The sequence below is a fragment of the Rhinopithecus bieti genome, unplaced genomic scaffold (assembly GCF_001698545.2).
Source record: "Rhinopithecus bieti isolate Rb0 unplaced genomic scaffold, ASM169854v2 scaffold_1530, whole genome shotgun sequence".
NCBI classification, from domain to species: Eukaryota; Metazoa; Chordata; class Mammalia; order Primates; family Cercopithecidae; genus Rhinopithecus; species Rhinopithecus bieti.
The window spans coordinates 1,132,397-1,158,475 of record NW_016803808.1 but is presented as its reverse complement, the minus strand read 5'-3'; the positions used below and the strand labels follow the sequence as shown (position 1 = coordinate 1,158,475).

General features: G+C 39.5%; 1 pseudogene; it reads left to right on the top strand.

Annotated features, from left to right (window-relative positions):
* Positions 1-25,814, top strand: part of LOC108515986 (60S ribosomal protein L30-like) — a 37,729-nt pseudogene extending 11,915 nt beyond the window's left edge.
* The last annotated feature ends 265 nt before the right edge of the window (positions 25,815-26,079 follow it).

Sequence of the window (26,079 nt, the reverse complement as noted above, 5' to 3'; positions counted from 1 at the left end):
ATCCTTGGAAATCCTTGGAAAACATATTTTTTTCTGGCTTCATATTTTTTCTCATGGCTAGTTTGCATTTTGTTTGATCATGGCCTTTTACTGAACATTTAGGTTGTATCCTAGTGTCTTTGCTATTATACATTGCTGTGACAGCCTATAATGGACAGGTGTCAAAGATGTAGAACATCTTTAAACACCATTCCTATATTTGAATAATTTGGTAATTTCCCACTGTCTGAGTTCTACCTTTGCAAGGCAGAAGCCAGAAGACTCTCATTCACAGATGCCTTTGGGCTGCAGTTACAAACTTGGGACACAGATTCAAATACACCCAGTGACACAGCCTCAGGGGAGGTGGGTGACATAAGTGGGCCACCATGCACAGGGGTGTGTGTGGGTTGCCTGGCAGGGGTCGAAGGGGCAGCATATGGATTTCAAGGGCTGTGGTGGAAGAGCACCTGTGTGCAGACCTCATGCTGAGTAATGGTGGCTGTCACATTTTGCTAGAGCAGTTTCTACAGCACAAGTGGGCATTGTTCCAGGCAGTGAGCCACAGGGCCTGGGATTTAGTGCTCCCAGAGATGAATTCTCTGAGCTTTCTGCTATCCTGTAATAAAATCACATTTGGTTTAAATAGCCAGAGTAAATTTTGCTGAAGAGCATGTGAATCAACAAGAACTCTCATTCATCACTGATGGGAATGCAAAATGTTGCAGCTACCTTGGAAGACATTTTGGCAGCTTCTTACAAAGCTAACAGTCTTACCTTGGGATCCACTAATCAAACTCTCAGGTATTTATCCAACTGATTTGAAGACTCATATCCATACATGTATATGAATGTTTATAGCAGATTCATCTAAAACTGGGAGCAACCAATGGCTTTCAGCACGTAAATAGATAAACATAGTATGGTATATTTATACAATGGAATGCTATTCTGAAATAAAAGGGAATGCATTGTTATGCCATGCAAAGATGTGGATGAATCTTTTTTTTTTTTTTGAGACAGAGTCTCGTTCTGTCGCCCGGGCTGGAGTGCAGTGGCCAGATCTCAGCTCACTGCAAGCTCCGCCTCCTGGGTTCGCGCCATTCTCTTGCCTCAGCCTCCCGAGTAGCTGGGACTACAGGCGCCCGCCACCTCGCCCGGCTAGTTTTTTGTATTTTAGTAGAGACGGGGTTTCACCGTGTTAGCCAGGATGGTCTCGATCTCCTGACCTCGTGATCCACCCATCTCGGCCTCCCAAAGTGCTGGGATTACAGGCTTGAGCCCCCGCGCCCGGCCGATGTGGATGAATCTTAAAGGAATATTACTAAATGAAAGAAGCCAGTCTGAAAAAGTGATATACAATTCTATGTATATTCTGGAAAGGCGAAACTGTAGAGATGGTAAAGAGATCAGTGGTTGTCAAGGATTCAAGTGGGTTGGGAGAGTTTAAAAAGATGAAGCACAAGGGATGTTTTTAGGACAGTGAAAATATCCTGTATTATACTGTAATGACAGATACATGATATTATGAATTTGTCAAAACTTATAGGGCTGTACAATGCAAAAAATGGACTTTGATGTATGCAAAAATCATTTAATAGATAATGGGATCTCCAGATGGAATACAGAATGCAAGAAAAATAATATAACCATAACACATGTATATGAAGGAATCTCACTGAAGAGGCTGGGGGAAACGGGTGGTGATCTAAGCAATTCTGGAAACAAGTGGAGTCTCTGTGAATAAAGGCAAAGGGAACTGCACATAAATACTGTATTCTTGTTGATAAAGTTGTTTCCCATAGGGCTTGGGTAATAATTCTGATACTTCTATCCATGTATACTGGAATCGAATGATTGAATAAGTAAATGACATGCTAGGAGCCAGGTTGTTCACTGTTAGGGTGGGAATTTACAGATAAGTAAGGGTAGGAGGCTAGAATGATCCCTGGGGTATTGGAGTAGAGTTGGAGACATCAGTACGAACTCATGTTTAGCTTAATATTAATACAGATTATTACATATAGAAATATTTATAGCTAAATGTATTTGCGTACTTTAGTGTACATACATGTGTTTCCTTGCTCTGTCAGCTGAGAAGGACCCTAGTAGTAATGAGCATACTTGGTGCCCAGATATTGGTTTCTAATACTATTTTTCAATAAAAGGATTCATAGGAGGATTCTAAGGGGAGAGGGCTCGTTCTGGAATTGGGCAGAAATATACAAGATGATTCTGGAGTATCTGATACTGCTAGAAAACAAGGAAGTAGTAAAAATAAAAGCAAAAAACCCACATTGATGGGGGTATGTCACAGTGACATAGGAGCCAACTGAAAGAGCCCCCAGTGTCCAAAGCTGGAATAATGTGAGCAAGGAAATAAATAAAGTAACATTGGATTATAACCCTATGTATAAAATAAATATCCATGGATCCATACTGATATAAATAAATGGTTGAATAAACAGGAGACAAATCTTCTGTGCAGTAGAATTCCAAATAGTTTTATATATATTTATATATATATTGCCCTCAAAGAGGTGAAGTATAACTCCCCACTCTGTAATTGTGGGCTGCATAGAGTGACTTTCTTCTAAAGAGTACAGTATGGAAACAGGGAAAAAGAGCAACTTTATAGTGGAGAAACTTGACAAACAAAACCTCATCCAGGTGAGCAAGGTCAACATCAACCATGATAAATCATGTTGACGGTACATATCCTTGATATGATGTGTTGAAAATGACATTTTACTTGTATGGTCTTCCTCCCCAAAACCTAAAACTCCAGTCTAATCATGTAAAAAACATGAGACAAATCCCACTTGAGTGACAGTACACAAAATGCCTGACCAGACCTTAAAACTTTTAAGGACTTTAGAAACAAGGGAAGTCTGATAAATTTTCAGAGCAAAGAGGAGCTTAAGGACACAGGACAATTCAATATGTATAATGTGGTATCCTGAGTAGAATCCTGGAATAGAAACAGGGCATTAGGTAAAAGTTAAGAAAATATGAATACAATATGGACTTAGTTAATAATATTATGTCAATATTGGTTTATTAATTTTGACAAATGTACCTTATTAATGTATGGTATTAATGGGGGAAACTGGGTGGGGTATATGGGAACCTTCTGTACTATCTTTATAATTTTTCAGTATATATAAAACTCCTCAAAAGTTTATTTAAAAACAAAAATACAACTTATATGTTGCTGCTACTCATCCCATTAAAGGGTTGCAGTAGCTAGTGTTTAATTTATATTTGGGACATAGGTGATGTCTGCAAGATGGTGGAATGGGAGCTTTCTACCATCATCTCCCTGCAGAAGCATCAATTTTGACAATTACCCGTGGACCTTTGTGAGAGTCTGTGAGTCCAGCAGAGATGTTCCAGCACACCATTGGAGCAAAAAATTTGAGAATAGATGCATTGAAGAGGGTAAAAAAAACAGTTTCACTTTACCCACATCACCTTTTCTCCAAGTGAGCACCCAACTCACCCAGCCATGCAGGGTGGTACCCAAGAGGCTCACTTCTTTCTCATCTCATCCAGAGGTAATCAGTACAGCTGAGAGGCCAGAAACAAGGGAAAAGAGGTCAGGGACCCTACTGAGTGCTATGTGGAGTCTATTAGGAAGTCACCTACCAGCCACTTAGAACATTTCACCTGTGGACCCCCCACCTCAGCTGGCCCAAAGCATCCCAAATGCTCCACATGCCTCACCCCTCCCCTGGCAGGCTGGCTCCCTGAGTGTCCCCTGCAGATGGCAAGTGCAAGTGTGTCATATATAGACAACCAGCTTGACTCTGCAGGATTGGGAGAAGGCACACAAACTTGAGCATTTCAGAGCGCTGCCCTAGGGAAAACAAACATGAGGCTCTCCATCCCTGGCCTGGCTTTATGGGATCAAAACAAGGCCTATGATTCTAAGAATTTCCACCTCGCCTGCACAGGAAACAAGAGGTGTGGAACAGATGCATTCATAGAAAAGGTATAGAATCCCTAGTTCAGCTGATGGGTGAAGGCATTTCTCTCTCAAAGCCAGTCAGTAAAGACTGGAAGGGTGACTGATGCTTCTTCAATGCAAAGACTACAACATAAGACTTCAAGAAACATGAAAAAAATCAAGGAAACATGACTCCACCAAAGGAATACAATAATATTTCAGTAGCCAACCCCAAAGAAATGGAGATCTATGAATTGCCCGACAAAGAATTTGAAATAATTGTTACAAGGAATCTCAGTGAGCTACAAGATAACACAGATAGACAAATCAACAAAAAATCAGAAAAACTAACACATGAACAAAATGAGAAGTTTAATAAAAAGAGAGAAACCATAAAACAAGAACTAAACAGAAATTCTGGAGTTGAAGAATACAGTGGAAGAAATGAAAAATGCACATCAAGTGAAAAAATGGGTTATTGGCTCTGGTTTAATATGTGGCATTTTTCTTTTTATAGTGGCTTATAACATATGGTGCATCTTACCATTAATGAATCTTAGATTTGATTAAATATAATATTACCTTTTAAAAATGTTTAAAACTGATGGAAAAAAGATTTATAATTTAAATTTGTAGTTTTCTTTTGGGGTTAGTATTTTCTTATTTGTATACTTCTTTAACATATTAGGAATATTAATTCTTCACCCCTTGTTCATGAGAAATATCCAATTTTTTTTGCCTTTTAATTTTGATTATGGTGTTTCATTATAGAATGTCTTTCCTAGAACTTCCCATCAAGCAGGCTTTCATGGTTGGTGGGTTTTTGTTAAATGATTCCCAGGGAGCAGAGTTGAGAGAACAATGGTGGACAGGGAAGGAGGGAAAGCCAGCACAAGGATGTGTTGTTGCACTGACTGTGTAAGAAAAAATACAAATTTAAAATAAGAGGCTTAGTTCTGTCTGTTGAAAATGAGGAAAATGATTTTCTTCCCTACCCCTTTTCTTAGACACCTTTCCTTAGAAAATTTATAATTGTAAATTTATATTCTCATCTCCTCAAAATGTATCCCTTATTAGACTAGATTGGGCTTTAGTCAGCTGGCCATTTTTTTTTCAGCTTTATGATCCAGGAAGCTTGAGAGCCATCTTTTTGAAATGCAAATATCAAATGAGATAGCTCCTCTATCTCTTTTGGGAGGACAGGAGCCTAATTTTGGTGGGCTCCTTGCTCTAATTTGCAAAACTGTCTCCTGTTATAAAGATATGAGAAATTAATTTTTCCACTGGATAAAGCTAATAAGCTAACCTAGATGGTTACCACAATTACCAGATAAATCTAAGAGGATGAACTACATGTGGCAAATGGTGCTGTCAAGTCCTCTTACTTGAGGATGACTTATTGTTTATTTTGAGAATATGTATGTCATGGGTCGTATTATACTTGGGTACATAAAAAGATGAGCTTTATTTCTGTCTTTGCAATCCTTATGGATTGCCAGTGATGTGCATGATATTCTAGTTTGTTTCTTATTCATTAGTCAGTGTTTTCTTCCTATATTACCACTGTAGAGAAGATTTCTGGTTTGGGAGATTTCTATTTTAATTATATTTCCCCAACAGCTACCACTGGAGGCAACCAGCTCCCAGTCTCATGGGATCATGACATGTGAGGATCATGAGATCTTTGAGGAAATGCATCTCAGAACTTTGCACAAGGTTCAAAGGGAGAAGGCTCCCATACCCCACTGGTCTAGTGGAGTGTTAAACCCCAACACTTGTGGGCTGTGCATGCCTGAATGAAGAGATTCTCACAGTTCTCGCCCACCAGCAAGTGACAAGCAGGAAGCAGGAGGTGAGACATGTGGGTGCTTTAGGCAAGACTTTGTCAGATGGTACCTGTGTGAAGCTAGTCAAAACCAGGGCAAAGCTGGTCTCTGCTGCAGTGGCTTGAGGAAGATGATTTGAAGTAGAGAACGAGGGGTGCCTGGCACATGTAGGCTTGTTTGTTTGCTTTTGAAGTAATAAAAATCTTAGAGTAGGTTTTTCTTTGACCTAGGATGCCGCAATTTAACAACTGATGTTTCCTTATTTGGTAATGCTGCCTCTCACGTATTTACTTAGAAATGACACCAAGATGGTGATGGAGACGCAAAAGAGCAGGAGTTAATATACAACAGCATTGCGTAGGGTTTTAGAGTTTCTGTGTGCCTCAGAGAACATAGAATCTCAGTGCTGGAGGACACCACAAGCACCATCCAGGCACAGCATCACTCTGAAAGATGGATTCCCTTTTCAATATCCCATCACTTCTATCATTGGCTCTTTGCTTCCAGAGTTCTTTGGTGACAAAGAATTCGAAGTAATGGTAATGGCAATGGTCTCCATCAAATGTTAGTGTTTAAATTATTTTCTAATGTCACTAGAAAATTGAACAAGTAAAATATTTAGGGTATCATGCCAAGTAAACATTAAATTAGACAAAATAAATTTATAATAAAATTAGTGTTTTGATGCATGGATAAGGAAACCAGATATGTCTTATTTAAATAGACCAAACTATAGAAAATCAAGATCGGCTGTAGTGCAGCACAATGAGACAGATATGTTATATAAATATATGCCATTAACTATAACAAGGGGTTGAATGTTTGCCACAAAAATAAAATAACATCACTCTGAGATGAACATATTAAAGAAAACATGAGTAAAAATATTCAAACAATGAAAAAGAACCCTGACAAGACACCTACAGTGCATCAGCAGTAGAATTGCTTAAAGGAGGCTTGAATGAATTGATATCAGCTACTTTCATAAAAGAGAAAAAAGAAAAAGACTCTTAAAGAGAAATGCTCTCTAATTCTGAGACTGTGCTGCACTATAAATGTTCTTAGAGAAACCTAAGACATCAGTGGGAGTTGTCAAGGGTTAGAACTGTTGCAGCAGAGATGCAGTGAGGCTGACAATATACCAGCTGAGAAAACCCAAATTACAGCTAAGTTAGACAAGCAAATGATAAGGAGGCCTGTAAAATGGACCACTCTAGACAGCTGAATCAGATCCAGTCTAGTGATAATATCGGTACCAAAGAAATCAGAAACTGCAATTAAGAAAACTATTAAAGAAGACATTCCAGGCATGTAAGACAGTTTATTTCTTGATATTTTTCTTTTCTTTTTCTTTTTCTCTCCTTCCCCTCCCCTCCCTTCCCCTCCTCCTCCCTTCCCCTCCCCTTCCTTCTTTCTCTCTCTTTCTTTTTTCTTCTTCTTTCTTTCTTCTTTCTTTCTTCCTTACTTTCTTTCTTTCTTTCTTTCTTTCTTTCTTTCTTTCTTTTTTTCTTTCTTTCTTTTCTTTCTCTTTCTTTCTTTCTCTCTTTCTTTCTTTCTCTTCCTTTTTTCTTTCTTTCTCTTCTTCTTCTTTCTCTCCCTCTCCTTTCCTCTCCTCTCCTCTTCTCCCCTTCCTCCCTCCCTCCCTTCCTTCCTTCCTTCCTTCCTTCCTTCCTTCCTTCCTTCCTTCCTTCCTTCCTTCCTTCTTTCCTTCTTTTCTTTCCTTCTCGAGACAGGGTCTCACTTTGTTGCTCAGGCTGGAGTGTAGTGGTGCAATCATAGCCCACTGCAGCCTCCAATTCCTAGACTTCAGCGATTCTCCCATCTGAGTCCCAAGTAGCTGGGACAATAGGCCTGCACCACCATGTCTGGCTAATTAAAAAAAAAAATTTTTTTTTGTAGAGATGGGGTCTCACCATGCTTCCCAGGCTGGTCTCACTCACTCCTGGGCTCAAGTGATCCTCCCATCTCAGCCTCCCAAAGTGCTGAGATTACAGGCATGAACCACTGTGCCTGGCTGAGAGGGGTCTTTTTAAATGGAACAGAGGGAAGCAGGATTATTGTTCTGAGATGATGGAGGGCCAGATTGAGAAATTAATTTCATATCTTTCAGGATTTTATCAGCTAATTTCCTGTGTCTAAAGCTAATGCCATGCTTAGAAAAAAATGGACATTCTGGCAAATGGCCTAGAGCTACCCATGTGATATGGGGAAATGTGGAACCCAGATCCCCTAAACTCTTCAAAGCTTCTTCCATTTGGAGCTGGGATGCAATGTGAGATTATCACAAAGGCGAAGTCCTAATCCCACATAACTTGTTATTCCCCAGCAATGTTCTTAGGCTAACACTGTCAAGAGAAGGAGAGGCTGACACGGTGGGTCACACCTATAATCCCAGCACTTTGGGAGGCCAAGGTGGGTGGATCACCTGAGGTCAGGAGTTTGAGACCAGCCTGGCCAACATGGCAAAACCCTGTCTCTACTAAAAACACAAAAATTAGCCAGGTGTGGTGGCATGTGCCTGTAATCCCAGCTACTCAGGAGGCTGAGGCAGAAGAATCGCTAGAACCTGGGAGGCGGAGGTTACAGTGAGCCAAGATCTCGCCATGCACTCCAGCCTGGGAGACAGAGCAAGACTCCATCTCACACACACACACACAAAAAAAAAAAAAAAAAAAAAAAAAAAAAAAAAAAAAAGAGAGAGAGAGAGAGAGAGAGAGACAAAGAGAGAGAGAGAAGGAGAATGCTGGTAACTGATCAAAGACCAAGATTGCTGAGTCAGAGGAGCCAAGAAAACATGGTCACCTTGCTTCTGTTTCTAAGAAGCCTAAAATCATCACAATAACAACATAGTCAAAAAGTGTTTTTTGTTTGTTTGTTTTTTGCATTTGCCACGCAAAAAAAAGTCTTACGTCTTTTGCATGTTCTATTTACAAATGACTTTATGCAAGAACTTTTATTACCATTTTATAGACGTGGAAAGAGGGTGAGAGAGTTAAAACTTGTACAAGATTGCATAACTAAGAAGTGCCAAGCTTCCAAAACAGGTCAATCTGACTTCAGAGCCTATACTCTTCCTTTTTTCTTCTCTCTTTTTTTTTTTTTTTGAGACGGAGTCTTGCTCTTGTCACCTAGACTGGAGTGCAAGGCTTGAGCTTGGCTCACTGCAGCCTCCACCTCCAGGGCTCAAGCAATTCTCCTGCCTCAGCCTCCTGAGTATCTGGGATTACAGGCATGTACCACCACGCACGGCTAATTTTTGTATTTTTAGTAGAGACAAGGTTTCACCATGTTGGCTAGGCTGGTCTCACCTTAGGTGATCTGCCCACCTTGGCCTCCCAAAGTGCTGCGATTACAGGTGTGAGCCACCTCGCCTATACTCTTAACCATTACATTACATGGCCCACTCAGGCTTTTGAACATGGAGAGTCTCAAATCCAGGTGATTAAATCACTGACATTGCTTATAATAAGAGTCTCCCCAGAGGAAACTGACAGACATCCCACTCTGGTTCCTTAGGATTTGCTTCCCCAGAAAGAAAACAACCCAGTCCTGGTGAAAAGAGATCCTTGCCGGTTTCAACAGAAAATATCAGCCTCTTTAGCCATCCCCTACCCAGCTGCAAAGAATGAGGGCAATCAGCGGACGAGATCTGCCAGGAATATGTCCAGACACAGGCACACAAACAGATATGCACACACAGCTCCCAAGCCAAAGAGCAGTTCTTTACTTTATAATTCTCCTTTCTGCTGTGGTATTTAAGCAAACCAGGAAAAGCAAATCTTCCCAGCAGCCAGAACATGCTGGGGGAGAGAAGCTCAACAAACTGATGCTTACGGGATTTTCTGGCTCAAACCAAGGGCCAATGCATGGTGCTGCTAAAGATCTCTTCCTCCACGGCTGCCCTCCCTTTTCTAAACAGGGGAATTTTTTGTGTTACTTTGTTTTTCTTCCCGAGAAAAGTCAGAAGTTATATATACTACATTTTCAGAACATAATCTAATTTTAAGATGCTCAAGGTCATCTAGTTTGATCACATTTAATCATCTATCAAAACACATATTTATTATTAGCAAGAGTATCCATTTGCTAGGGTTGCCATAACAAAGTATCACAGGCTAGGGGGCTTAGATAACAGAAATTTATTTTCTCCCAGTTCTGGAGGCTAGATGTCCGAGATCAAGGTGAGGCCTCTATCCTTAACTTGTAGAGGGTCATCTTCTCCCAGTGTGCTCACATGGCCTTCCCTCTGTCATGTCTGCATCCTAATCTCTTCTTATAAAGAAGCTCATTAACATGAAGGCCTACACTAAATACCTTATTTTAACTTAATTATTTCTTTAAAGAACTATTTCCAAATAAGGTCACATGCTGAGGGACTAGGGATTAGTACTCCAACATATGAATTTGGGGGAACACAATTCAGCCCGTAACACAGAGTAAGATTTCTATGATAGTCTGACTTCATTTCCGATGTGTGACTGCTGGTACATTTCTTTTCTTTTCTTTTTTTTTTTTTGAGACGGAGTCTCACTTTGTTGCCCAGGCTGGAGTGCAGTGGCACAATCTCGGCTCACTGCAAGCTCCGCCTCCCGGGTTCACGCCATTCTCCTGCCTCAGCCTCCCGAGTAGCTGGGACTACAGGCGCCTGCCACCACGCCCGGCTAATTTTTTTGTGTTTTTAGTAGAGATGGGGTTTCACGGTGTTAGCCAGGATGGTCTCGATCTCCTGACCTCATGATCCATCTGCCTTGGCCTCCCAAAGTGCTGGGATTACAGGCGTGAGCCACCATGCCCAGCCTGACTGCTGGTACATTTCATGTCCCACGCCATTCTGCCTCACATCTGGGCAACTTGATCAGACAGCTCACATGCTCCCTCGTTTGGCACCCGCAGCAAGTTCAAATGACATAAGCCCCAGCCCATACGTGGGCATTCTCACCTCTGGCTCAGCCCCGGACCACAATGAAAAACCAAGCCAATCTCCTTTCCATGTTTTCTCAAGCCATTGCTGTACCTGCTTGGGAGCCTGCTCTGCTCTTCCCAGAAAGCCTCATTATGTGAGTGATAACTCTTAATATCCTCTTGGAGTGTGTGTGGTGTCATCAGTCTCAACATCCAAACCGAATTTTGCAAAGGAGAGTTCCATCCTATTGCTAAAGGATAACCCAAAGCACTTACTTCAAATATATGACTAAGATAATACTTATAAAATCAACTATATAATTCATAATGTTAACATAAAACGTATCATTTTATTTATTTACTAAACTTTTGAAGAGTGCTGGTCAAAAGTTTATTTATTCAGTTATTTTTATCAGTATGGGTTCATGGATATTTATTATATGAGTTATAACTCATTGCTATCATTATTTATTTTGTTGCTTAAATCGTTCCAGATTTGAGTTTGAATATTTGGATTTAGTTTATTTCAGAGTAGAGGTCTTGCTCTGTTGCCCAGGATGCAGTGCACGGCATGATCATAGCTCACTCTAACCTCAAACTCCCAGGCTCAAGCAATCCTCTTGTCTCAGCCTCCCAAGTCGCTGGGACTACAGGTATGCACCACCAGGTCTGGCTAATTTTATAATTAAAATAAAAGAAAAAAAAAAAGACTTTTTTTTGGTTTTGTTTTTCCCTAGAGACAAGGTCTCATCATGTTGCCCAGGCTGGTCTTGAATGCTTGGGCTCAAGTGATCTTCTCACCTCAGCCTCCCAAAGGGCTGGGATTACAGGCATGAGCCAACTCACCTGGCCTATATAATTCTTTTCATAGATATCAAGAATCAATCTCTTCTTGACTAAAAACAAGTATATAAAAATAATAGGAATGAAGTATTCATTTCTTTACATGATAAAGAATACATCTTTAAAACCAACTCAGCATTATACTTAATGGAAAATGCCAGCACCACTCCTCTTTAAATATAGGCACAAAGGCGAGATATGGCCTATCATCACCCTCTTTAGTAAGTGTTTGTGCCAGTTATGAAGCCACTGTCTCTCAGCTCTAAGCCTGCTTTTCCTTGTCCTGCTCTGTGATGGTGGGGCTGAGACTGCAGAAAGCATCCCTGTTTTGCCAGATGGCTCCATGTTAGGTTCTATCAATAGAGGCACTATATGGCATTAGGAGTTGGGAACAGAGAGAAGGGAGTTGGTCCTTCTGGTTTTGCTCTTCCTGTTGGTTTGCCCTAGCAATGACTTTTCACTCCAGCAGTATTGGTTGGTCCAGTCTCCAGCTTTCTTCCTGATACATGCAGAGCCAACCTCAGCACAATCATTTGGAGAGAGCCTATGTCTCTCCTCAGAATTCTGGGTCCCACTCGGCAAGACTCCTCCCCAAGCTCCTGAGACAGCAGCAGCTGATGATGATGTTCCCTACTTAGAGGCCTGGAGCCCAACTATGTAGATCCTTCTCCAAGTTTCTAGGTTCCAATTACTCCAATCTCTTCCCTTTATTCCCCTAGCTTCTTCCTGCAGTTATAATCTCTATATTACCTCAGTGTTATCTTTTTGCATTCTCCATCCTTCAATGAAAATTTAACCAAAGGCAATCTTTGTGTTAAATTCTTTCTGTGGTTTCTGTTTTTCTGACTAGACCACGGCTGATATGGTATTATAAATGCCAGACATAGCTACTTAAGAGTAAAAATAAACAAGAGCTATAAACATAAGAAAGAAAAGAAGCTATCATTTTATCTTTATTTATTTATCTATTTTAAATTTTTTTTTGAAACTGAGTCTCACTCTGTCACCCAGGCTGGAGTGCAGTGGTGCGATCTCATAACACTGCAACCTCTGCCTCCTGGGTTCAAGCAATTCTCATGCCTCAGCCTTCCCAGTAGCTGGGATTACACCCGCCACCATGCCCGGCTAATTTTTGTGTTTTTAGTAGAGACGGAGTTTCACCATGTTGGCCAGGTTGGTCTTGGACTCCTGACCTCAAGTGATCTGCCTGCCTTGGTCTCCCGAAGTGTTGGGATTACATGTGCGAGTCACTGCACCCAGTCAGAAACTACCATTTTAAACACAACTAATTTGAAGAAAATATACCAGAAAGTAATAAAAAAATTAAAAAGTCTATAAAAGCTGCAGGATATGAAAAGTCTAAAAAATATTTTTGTTCTTATATATTTGATATGCAGTTAGAAAATACAATATAAAAAGTCCAAATCACAGCAGCACAGAGAATATAAAGGGAGAAAGAGATTAAAAAAAAACTCACCACATTAATAAAAACCACTACAGCAGCAACGACAACAAACTCCTATTCAAACTGAGCCTGCAAAACAAAATTCCAAAACATGGATAGAAATGCCAAGAAAGTTATCCAGCAAAACCAATAATGAAAATATCTCTCATAATTTCATATCATATGAAGTTAATTTTATGAAATAGAAGAAGTCTTTTAAAATGTTTAGCATCTGCAAAGAGATAACTGAAGGAATAACATTAATATTTAAATACTTCAAAATTATTAAATAAAAGCTAGCAGAAATGATAAAGAAATAGGTTCTTATTTTAAAAGTGCTAATTGGAAAACTGAGAACGAGAACTTTTTGGTTAAATGTACAGAGTAAACTCTAGAGGGATACTGCCAAAAGAAATTCCATGAATTGACAGTTATTACAGAGGAGTTCGCCTGGAATAAAGCACAGAAAGGCAAAGATATAAAAATATGAAACAACAATAACCATGGAAGATAAATTGACAAGCTAAAATACACATCTCATATGTGTTCCCAAAGAAGAATTTTGAAGAACCAGCAGAGAAGAAATTAATAAAACAATAGTGGCTGAAAATTTTCTAAAATGAAGAAGTAAGCATAACCTTGGGTTAAAAGTATACTCTGAATAATTTGCAGGCTAATTAAAAACAAATTCATTTCTAAACACACAAGAGCAAAAGTTTAGGATATTCAAGATAAAGAGAAAAATATTAGAAGTTACCAGAGGATAAAAGGGCAGATTTCTGCTAGAGGACAATAATTAGTAACAGTAATTTTTTTCATATGGTTAATAGAAACCAGGAAACAAGGTAATATCTTCAAGATATTAACTGAGAATTACTAAGGTATCAAAAAGTGTTCACTTTCAATTTTATACCTAGTTATATAACCATTCTTAAGTGGGCTTACAATTAGGACATTTTTCAGACTATACAACTATACAACAAGTAATATGAGAATATAACACCCATAGTAGAAACACAACTTCTGAGAGATGAGATGGGCTATAAGAAGCAAAGATGAACAAAGAAAGTGAATTTTTTTTTTTTGAGACAGGGTTGCCCAGGCTGGAGGGCAATGGTGTGATCTCCACTCACTGCAATCTCCACCTCCTGGGCTCAGACCATCCTCCTACTTCTGCCTGTTGAGTAACCGGGACTATAGGCATGCACCACCATGCCTGGCTAACTTTTTTTTTATATTCTTGGTAGAGATGGGGTTGGTAGAGACAGAGTTTCACCATGTTACTTAGGCTGGTCTTGAACTCCTGAGCTCAAGTGATCTTCCCACCTCAGTGAAAGTGATAAATTTTTAATAAATTTAAATAACTTGGAAAGATAGTGATAATTATTTTTCCTTAAAAAAGTAGAAAAACAATGACAAAGTGAATGCAGGGTTTCATTGGGCAATTAAAGCATGCTACGGTCTTTACATATTCTTGAGAAAGAAAATGTTGAAATAACTGTACACTGTATTAGAGAAATTCATAGCTAAATATTTATGTCAAAAATTAAGCACAATCACTAACAGAATAGAAATGCAACTGACATCAATATCAGTAGAAAAAAAGATAATGGAATTTTTTTTTTTTTTTTTTTGAGACAGAGTTTCACTCTTGTTGCCCAGGCTGGAGTGCAATGGTGTGATCTCGGCTCATCTCAACCTCCGACTCCTGGGTTCAAGCGATTCTCCTGCCTCAGCCTCCTGAGTAGCTGGGATTACAGGCATGTGCTAACATGCCTGGCTAATTATTTTTAGTAGAGATGGGGTCTCTCCATGTTGGTCAGGCTGGTCTTGAACTCTCAACCTCAGGTGATCTGCCCGCCTTGACCTCCCAAAGTGCTGGGATTACAGGCATGAGCCACCACGCCCAGCCAATAATGGAATTTTAAAAAAGTTATTTTAACAGAAGGCAGGTAAGAAGAAAAAATAATGAAGCCAAGAAAATTGACAAATGGAAATCCAGACCTCTGAGGAAGGAGCAGTGCTCAGCTGGTGCTGGGATCTTTGAGCTTTGGCTAGGAGATGAGAAGAGATAATAGAGCTGTTTCTGTAGGCACTGGAAAATTGCAAACTGGATCCAGATACTTCAGGAAGGAACTACTGCTGTTAGGGTGAGGAAGTATTGTTGGGATAACATTCACAGGAACAGAAAGCTGCAGGAAGTCACACAGGAAGTAGAAAGGAAGTCATATAGGAAGTAAACAGGAAGTCACATGGAAGTAGACAGGAAGTCACAAAGGCAGTAAACAGGAAGTCATACAGGAAGTAGACAGAAAGTAACACAGGAAGTAGACAGGAAGTCACAGGAAGCAAGTTGGAAGAAATAAATCCTTTCTTTCCTTCCAGATTTATAAATTTCCCCTAGTACCCCTATTGGCCGAGCCAAACATGGAGCTGTTGGCAAAGCAGAAATGTCATTTGCAGAGTTTGAGCCCCAGTATCAGTCACAAAGCAGAATGTAAAAGGCTGAATTTCAAGTGAATGGATAATAACCCAATTGGCACACATGTTTCTTCACTCTGTTCTTCCAGCACTATTTAATGAATTATTATCTTGTCCCTATGGGTTTTTTTTTTTTTAATGGTGAAAAATAACTTACAAGCAGAAGTTACTACAACTTTACTGAAAATACCCATAACAAAAAATACCCATAACAATCTTTCACCTAAGGACTTTACTGGCTATTCCTTTACAGTGCTTTACCTTGCTAAACTTGTACACACACCAAGTAAATTTACAGTTGGGGAAAAGCCTTGTAATTATTAAATCCTCCTAACTCACCTTCCAACTCCCAAGTACATAGGGGTTATGTCAGTATCCTAAGGGATGCTATAGGGACATTAAAGTGACAAATGTGCACACTAATGTCACAGATAGACATGGTTATATAAAATTTAAAAATGAAAAAAAAACCCCAGAAGACAACATCTTAGGTGTACCTTATATATGACAATGTGAATTTTATAGATGTACAAGAAAGAATTGGAAGTAAAATTGGAATAATGTAAATTAAATTGAAATAAGTCATTGCAGCTCAATGTTCTATTTTTTCCTTCCCATAAAATTATGCAAGTTCATAATTGTTTTTTAGAAGAAAAAAATGTGAGAAAATTTGCTCATTCATGTTTCCCAAACTGCTTCTCTCTCTAATCTCCATGTCCCTTTTAATGTTTTTTTGGTATTTTCTTTGAACAAATAAAGTAATGTTGGTTTTGTCTGACCTATACCCCAGCTTTTAAACATTTTATGCTTTTACAGCTGCTTATTCTAATATTCACAGACTGAGTGGAGTTCACCCTGTGAATTAATTCTCAAAATAAGATTGAGATGTACAATTGAAGAAAATTCACTATAAAAATGATGGTTATCCGTCATATAGTGTATTGTTGGTTCCCTTGGTTTTTAAAAGTAATAACATAGCCTGACTTTGTCCTGCTTTGTGCAGAATGGGACACAATGAAGGTATTTTGTGTGCTGACAATAAAACATAGTGGAGAAGAAAATGAAAAAGCTGCTCCTGGGAAAATGTTTTCCTTCAGTAGGAAACTTTTTGTCCTTGGTTGCAGTGGCACAGAGAGAACACAGACATGAAGACCCAGTTCTTCTACCAGTCACAAACATGCCTTTGGCACTGATCAATGTACCCCAAGGAATGAGAACTGAGATAAAAGACTATTGAATTAGGATGATCTCAATTTTCTTTTACTGCACTCAAGGCCATTTAATAAATATTGTTGCAACTATCCTCTTTTCCACATCATTTCTTTTGTTCTTCTCTTTATTTTCCATACATTTTAAAGGAGGGTTATTCTAAGAGTTTAACTAAATATAACAACTATTTATAAGGTAATTATCATGTGAAAGATATTCCAAATTCTCCAAAAAATTTCTTTTCCCTTTTAAGCTAGCTTGAGCTTATTATATGTAGCCAAAGTAATCCTAACATACAAGCGCATTTCTTGTAAAACCAAGTTCAGACTCCTAAGAACTGTGTTCAGAGCTTTATCTAGCCTGGCCTTTATTTACTTTCTGAACCTTATTCCTTATTGCTTCTTATTTAAAACCTTTCTCTGACCAGCCTGCTGGCCTCTGTATTTGTAAACCCACCCGGCTCATTCCCCTACCAAGCGTACCTTTGTGCATTTCAGTCTTACCTTAACTGCCTGTTCTCTCTTTAAACCCCAGGTGTCTTTCAAAACCCACTTATTTCAAAACTCTCCTTCACAGTGGAGATTCCTCCTTTGGATTATCTGTGGCCTTTCCTGTTTGTTCAATTTATTTGGCATTTGTCCTACACATTCATGAATCATTATTGCTTTTTTTTCTGTGTATGAATAAAACTGTAAGATCCATGGGCTCAGAAACCACATCTTTTGCTTGTGTTCTAAAGGAGAAGCAGAAACACTTTCTCATTCACTGTTGCAGCCGGGTCACTTGAAAAATTACACCCAAATAGGAGATTACTCTTTTGCTCTGGGAAATGAAGCCTAACTCTTACACTCATTCACTAAATCCATGTTTCTTGAGCCCATTGCAAGTGCCAGGTACTGGCAACACAGATACACAAAGGAATCTGCCGTTGCAGGTCTCATAGCTGACTGTAGCACAAATAGGTCACATGGAGCCCTGCGCAGAGCCCAGAGTGTTTGGAACCTGGTCTTCAGGTGACCGAAGGTGAGAAAGCACTGAGCTGACAGAGAGGGAGAGCATTCAAGAGTCCCGTGTTCAGTTGCAGGTGTTCTGTGAAACCAACAAAGCTCCACACCTGTTGATACTTTAGAGGGGATACACAGCTTGCTCCAGAATATGCTTCCTTCTAGAATCTGAGTTCAGCTGAGATATAGACACAGAACCCAGCCTGATGGAGATACCAGCTTGAATGCTACAACAACAACAACAACAACAAAACAACAACAACAACAACAAAAACACAACAGAATGAGGATGTGACCTAGGTTTATGGCAAGAGGAAATGCTATCATTCCTCTGAAATAAACTTACCCCACCAGTGGGAGGCCTCACCTACAGACAACATCAGCCCAACTAAGCTCACTGCATACCAGGAAGCAAATCAGGATCTAAGGAAAATCAGCCTCCAATCCAGGTGAGAAATTTGAGAGAAACAGAGAAAATACTTCATAGTTACCACACTCTGCTTCTGGAACGCCCTGATGCATAATGTCATCTCTGTGTTCCTCTCTGGGACTCTGGGGAGTCACAGAGGCAATGTCTGTCAACATGCTGCTGTCTGAGGAGGCATCTGGAGGGGCGGGGAGTGCTGAAGGGCAATGTCATAGGAAATGCAAAATGACTTGGGTTTAAATGCCAGTTCTTTCATTTATTCACTGTAAAACTCTGTAAATAATTTCAGTGAATGTCATTTTCCTCTTCTGTAAAATGGGAATTTTACTTCATAAGGTTTTCATTAAAAATGTATCTGGTTTATTATAGACCTCAAAAATGTTTCTAAAATTTTTATTTTAAAGGTGCCTTTTGGAGCCAGGTGTGGTGGCTTACGTCTGTAATTCCAGCACTTTGGGAGGCTGAGATGGGTGGATTGCTTGAGCCGGGGAGTTTGAGACCAACCTGGGTAACAAGGTGAAACCCTGTCTCTACAAAAAACACAAAAATTAGCTGAGTGTGGTGGTGCACGCCTGTGGTTGCAGCTACTTGGGAGGCTGAGGTGGGAGGATTGCCTGAGCCTGGGCACTTGAAGCTCCAGTGAGCTGTAATGGTGACACAGAGCAAGGTCCTGTCTCAAAAAAGGATGCTTTTTGGGTTTCTAACTTACCTCCTAATTAAGTAAATAATTTGTTGCCTAGTAATAAAAAGATAAAAGCAATAATTTGCTACAAAAGGGATATTGTATAGATTAGTTGATACTATGTCTGTATATTCAAGCTTAGGGGAAACAGTGAAAACATCTAATTTGGTTTAATTTCTCCTCAGCACCTGATAAAATGTAAGCATTTGTGAGTTGCTGGGATGGGGACAGTTGATAGCAAATACATTTAAAATTACAGAAGTGTGGCTGGGTGCAGTGGCTCCCTGTAATCCCAGCACTTTGGGAGGCTGAGGCAGGTGGATCATGAGGTCAGGCGTTCAAGACTAGCCTGGCCAAGATGGTGAAACCCCATCTCTACTAAAAACAAAATTAGCCAGGCATGGTGGCGGGCACCTGTAATCCCAGCTACTCGGGAGGCTGAGGCAGAGAATTGCTTGAACCCAGGAGGCAGAGGCTGCAGTGAGCCGAGATCATGCCACTACACTTCAGCCTGGGTGACAGAGCAAGACTCCATCACACACACACACACACACACACACACACACACACACACACACACACAAATACAGAAGTGCACAGATCTTATGGATTTGTCCAAATTTCATCCTGTAATACTGAGTATTTTAGAAATCTCAGACGTGTCAACTTGATGTGGCATCAGAGGGATGGGTAGTTTTTATGGTGTGTAATCATCACTTGGAATGCCACACTGTGCTTCTCCTACATTGAACTCCAAGGTATGATTATTCATACCTTGTGTGCCTACCCTCCTGTGTTAATTACTATGATGGATTGTTTCACTCTCTGAGATAACATTCCTTTAATTTTTTCCAACAAAAAAACATGAAACTACTCAGTAAGAACAAGGAGCATTCTGTTAACAGAATATTTAATAATTGTTTTTTGATATTTAACTAGATACTTATAATACCATTTAAATAAGCAGTCTCTGAATAAAACTACCAGTTTAAATTCAGGTAAATAAGGTAGCACATAAAGCAGTAAGATAATTTCAAAACCAGAAAAAAAGGAAATTGGTGATTTGCAATAGCAAAGGCATGGAATCAACCCAGGTGGCCATCAGTGATGGATCGGATAAAGAAACAGTGGTACATATACACCATGATATACTATGCAGTCATAAAAAAGATCAAAGTCACGTCCTTTGCAGCATCATGGATGCAAGCTGGAGGCCATTATCCTAAGCAAACTAATGCAGAAACAGAAAACCAAATACCACATGTTCTCACTTAGAAGTGGGAGCTAAACATTGGCTGCACATGGACATAAAGATGGGAACCATGGGCACTGGGGAATATAAGGGTGGGAAGAGGGGAGAGGAGGCAAGGGTTTAAAAACTACCTGTTGGGTACTATGTTCACTACCTGGGTGACAAATTCAATTGTACTCCAAACCTCAGCATCACACAATATACCCATGTAACAAACCTGCACATGAACTCCCTGAATCTAAAGTAAAAGTTAATAAAATAAAACTGGTGCTCTGTTGATTGAGAAATTAACAGCATCTTTATTTTATTCAACAAGATCTATTGACTGTCATGTGACCTCATGTGACCTCAAAGAAATCACACTCTAAAGCAGGAAACACACATAGAAATAGGGACTTTCCAGAGAGACAGAGTCCCTGAATCACTTCCATTTTTTGAGGTTCCTGATGTACCACAAATAAATAAATAAATAAATAAATAAATAAATAAATAAATAAATAAATAGTTATAGTTAGGAAACACGATTATAAAAATGGTAGTAGACTTTAAATGTTTGCACTTAACAACTGAAGTGGCGTGATGGAAAACTTCTTTTAATCCTGTCAGTGCATCTCGTAGCTATTTATATAACCTAGTCAGAGATAACATCCAACAGCTGACTCGGAGGTCCTTTGTAAATAGGCCCTGATATGCACAGATAATGCAAGAGCTCAGCCCTGGTCTTAGCGGCCACTTTTGCAAGCGAGATCTACAAGATTTCCGCTGACTGGAGTACTTTGGGTCTGTGTTTACATGGGCCAAAAGAAATGAAGAGATGAGATGAGTATCTGGCAAATTCAGGTAACATCCTCCTCCCCGAACATTACTTTTAAAGGAAAAGCGAGAGGCTTGAGCTGGAATGAGGAGAGATGGATGAAGAATAAGACAACTGTGCACCGGCCCACATGAACAGCTGTGGCCCCAACCATATCACACCTCATGCCTCTGCCTAGCTGCTTTTGTGATGCAGGCCCCCAAAGCCACACTATGTCCCCATCCCATAGGTGGACTCTCACCCACACATCTCTTTTCCCTAGAGCTTGGGACACCAGAGAGCCAGGCTGCCCGGCAGCTGGAGTCACTAGGATCCCTAGTCTACGCGGGAAGAGAGACAACTCTGGCTGTGGTCAACTGGATTTGAATCCTGTCTCCAGGACATGTGGCCTTCGTTGCTTCATTTCTACATTTCAGTTTCCTAAACTGTAAAATGGGGATAACCACAATTGTAGCCCCTTAACCAAGCTGAGGCGATGAACCCTAGATTGTGTAGCTCCTAGTATGTGTTTTCTCAAAGGTGGTGGTGTGTGGTGAGACACCCACAACTAGTTTGAGCACTCACTGATGATTCTTGCCTAAATCAATTATTTGTATGATAGTTGCAAAATGGTAATTTTCCAAGTTCAGCATTCTCTCTAAACTTATTAATTACACTAGAAGATCTTTCCATTCTTCCATTCTCTTATGTACTTATTTCTTTTTTTAATCAGTGCGGATTAACAGATTCTTGTTTTACCCAACGGGTTATAATCCATTATTATCATTATTGATCTTGATGCTCAACTTTCCCCAGACTTTGATCAGTGAGAGCTTCTGCAAGCTGTTTCCCATGTCCTTTGAACGTATCCTTTATTTTGAGCACTTCTTTATTTGTTATGGCATAACAAAGCGTTCCAGGTTCATAGTACATTTTCCCTGCCCCAGTCTTATAATTGGCTTCTTTTTTGAGAAGTCCTGCTTCTTTTTACTGGGAAACAGTATATAGAATCCAACATCTGGGCACTAGGCATGTTTATTGCTTTTGGGTGTCATTGTTTCTAGGCCCTTTCAGCAGAAGAAACTAGAGAATACACACAAATATTCACAAATGTAATTATATCTATACTTGAATAGATATAATTATTATTCATGTATTTAAAAACCATGAATTCGTGCTAATATGGCCAATTCCAATTCAACACCACAAGGCTCTTCTTAGCCTTTTGCCATTATCTATTAATATTTTCCTTCTCAACATCATCAATACACGTACTCATTTGCTCGCTCCTACAATACGTAGCAAGTTGTTTAGAATTGCTAGCCCACAACACTGCTAAAACAAGCCCTACTAAATAGAGTTCAAGATTTGCTTGCAATAGGCTTTTTCCTTATAGTGGAAATACTCTGTTCAAAAAGTTCCTCAGGGTGAATTTATTTTTTTAAAACGAAGTTATTTGTGTTAGTTCCCCTCCCTTTTCCTGTGGTCACGCTCTCTATTTTAAATAACATTAAGTTCATTTGTTTCTGTTTGTGTTACATCTTAGGACTTCCCCTCCTCCATCTTATTGACTTAGTTTAATTTACTTTTATTTAATTTTGGAGTATGTAAACATTAATGTGGTTCTGGAAGTCCATACTATACAAAGAGATATTCTTTTTACAAAAATAAACTAATAGAGATACATAGATATCATCTACGTCTAACATCTATATCTGTCTTTCCTACACAAAAGATACAAAAATATATACTCCTTTGTTCTTTTATTATTATTTTGCTTAACAACATGTCCTAGAAATGACTCCATATCAATTTAGATATCTTCCCTATTTTTTATAGCTGCATAGTGCTCCATTGTGTGGATATGCCATACAGAGTTTTAATGGATTTTCACATCTCACTTTATCCTTGCAATACCCTGTGAGGGAGAGTGTATGTTATTATCCTCATTTCATAGTTGAGAAAATAGATTCAGAGAGGTAACTGATGAGTATTGATAGGGTGGGAGCTGAGACTCGGTCTTGAGTTTGAGGCCAGCCCTCCTCTGACTGCTGTGCTATTAGTCTTGTGTGAGGCAGAACAGTTTCATCCCGAAACCATCCCCTAGCCCCTGGAAAGATGATCTTCCATGAAATTGGTCCCTGGTGTCAAAAAGGTTGGGGACTGCTGCCATAGAGGGTTGAGAGATCTCAAGACTAATAAGGAACAGGCAACCCAGGTCCCTCACATGCACAGTTCACAGTAGGGTACGTACTCTTATGAGAATCTAATGCTGCCACTGATCTGACAGGAGGCGGAGCTCAGGCAGTAATGCTCACTGGCCCGGGCTCACCTCCTGCTGTGTGGCCTGGTTCCTAACACTCCACAGATCAGTATCGGTCTGTGGCTGGGGGGTTGGGGGTTGGGGACCCCGGTCTATGTCTTAAGGTAATTCAGTGTTTGTGGGCTAGTCTGGAATGGTGACCACTATTTATAACATGTCTCTAGGTTTAATGCTAATAATAACGTGTTCTGAGTTCTAAACAATCACTAAAACAAAATTTAGTAAAGTATCCTACATCAGGGTCCTGAGTGTGTTCCAGCTTGGTAATTTGAGAGGAGTTAGTAAAGGACCCTGTTGTTGTAGGCAAGTAGAAATTAGAACAATAATGAGACACTCTTTCCTAACCATCAGATTGGCCACAATTAAAAAGTCTGACTATACCCAGTGTTGAGGAGGACATAACGAAATAGAAATGCTTACATACTGTTGAGGGGAGGATGGATTCAGTCAATCACTTTGGAGAACAATTTGGCAATATTCTAGAAATTTAAGGCTATACATAGGTTTAACGTAATTAATATTTAGTGGGTTTATTAGTACTCTTTAAAATAAATAAGTTAACATATATTTTAAATTTTTCTCAGTTTTAATTTATAATATGGTAAGTGTTGATAGCTATAACACACATACACAAATTTCACTGTGGTCCTAAATAAACATCAGGAGCATGAAGAGGTACTGAGACAAAAATGTTTTCAAACTGCTGTCCTAGAGGAATGCTGAAATATGCACACAAGGAGAATTGTTTAAAAATATTGTCAGATTGTTGATAATAGTGAAAATGTGAACACAAATGTCCACCACAAGAGCACAAATGGAGTGCTGCATATTCATACAATGGAATGTTATATAGAAACTAAAATGAATCAACTTGGATAAATCTCAAAAACCATGCTGCATGAACAAAACAAGTCACAGAATGTTGCATGGAGTATGACACATTTTCTTTAACTTCAAAAATTTTCAAAGGCACAGTGCCTCATGCCTGTAATCTCAGCACTTTGTGAGGTTGAGGCGGGTGAATTGCTTGAGCTCATGAGTTCGAGACCAGTCTGGGCAACATGGTGAAACCCCATCTCTATCAAAATTACAAAATCTTAGCCAGGCGTGATGGTGCACATCTGTGGTCCCAGACTTGGGAGGCTGAGGTGGGAGGATCACTTGAACCTGGCGGGTGGAGGTTGCAGTGAGCTGAGATCACACCACTGCACACCAGCCTGGATCACAGAGTTGCAAAACAATTTCATGTAACATGTAACATGCATACCCATCCATGTATGGGTAATGAAAGCTTAAAAACATTCCTGGGAATGATGTATTCCAACTTCAAGATAGAAAGTTTCAACTCTATTATATGGATTTTTAAAAAAGATATATCTGAGATAAATATGTGAAAATACTAAGATTTTGTGGGGGTATAAAGGTAATGGTTACTATTCTTTTCTATGTATTTGAAGTACAGAAGAGGAAGGAAGGAGAGAATGAAGGTTAATTAGGTAATTATTAGAGATGGAATAATTATCTGAACAGATTATCAAAGATCCCTTGAAGCAAGAAGAAAGAGCACACAATAATATGAAATCATGCCATGGAAGATTCTAGGTTCTTTGAGAAGCAATTCCTTCCGGAAGGAATTGCTTAGAACCAGAAGGTGGTTGAAGTACTTATTAAAAAGTCAGAAGAAGGAAATGAATATTTATTGGATGGTTCTTACGTGGTTGACACTATCTCATACAATATTTTACTGAACCTATACAGAACCCAGCAAGGTGTAATACATAGCTTTTGGGATCATAATACATTATCTCAAATTTACAGATGAGCAAATCAGAGCTCAGAGGGGCGGCCCAGGGTAAGTACACACAGGAAGCCAACTTTGAGTCCAGGTCTTCTTGACTCAAAAGAGATTTGCACTATTCGATTCTATGTGTGCCTCCCAAGGAGTGGGGAACACAAAGAGAAGAGATTGGAAGACACAGCATTTCTCTTTAATGATACTTTGTATTTACAGTAACTGAGGAGTTCAAAGAATTCTAGAGCCGCCACAAATTAATTCTCATAAATGATGCTGACTGTATATGAGAAACTTTATGAAACATGAAGTTTCATCACAGTCAAGCAGTTTCCCCTCGATTAGAACATTGGTTGCAATGTGTGGAATATAACTCCGTTTTTGTTTAGCAGAATAAAATAATTACACTGATCACATCTGCCTTTTGGGGGAATCTTGATCTTGTTTTTTTCTTTGAACCATGTTTCATTTAATTTTGAACTAGAGAATGGATGAAAAGGACATTTGTTGAGCACTTTTCTGTGCTGTGCTAGATGCCTTCTTACACATGACCTCATCCATTTATCATAGCAATTGTTTGAGGGTTTTTTTTTATCACCCCCATTTTACAGATGAAGCAATGAAGGCTCAGAAGTCAGAAGAGACTTACCCAGAGTGACCCAGCAAGGGGTGCGTGTGCTATTTCCAACTCGGGCCTATCTGGCTTTTTCATGTTATGCTTTTGGAGAATCATTAACCAACCATTCTTAGGATAAGACCTTAAGCTGACTTTGAAATACTTGTAAATTCTTAGGGGCTGCAAAGCTCTCCTTTGTGAGGAGAAACCACATTGCCTGCTGCTCATTGAAGGCTTCCAACAAGCGTTTTGCACGCTGCCCACATATTTTGCTGGCATTGCCCCTTCCTGATGAACCATTGCCTGCTGCTTTAGAAGCCAGGCTTAAGCAATAGTGGAATTATTCATATTATTACTATTGTAATGGTAGTCATTTCAAGCATGAATTCAAAATTTTTACTTTTATTGAAGTAATACAGGTACACAGTTAAATGTTTCCAAAAGGCTTAAAATGTTCATAATCAAAGAGAACAGTCCCTTGCCTATCTTCTCTCCACAGTCCTGTTCCCAGAAGGAACTGCTGTATCCTTCTGGCTGTGCCTTCTGCAATATAGTTC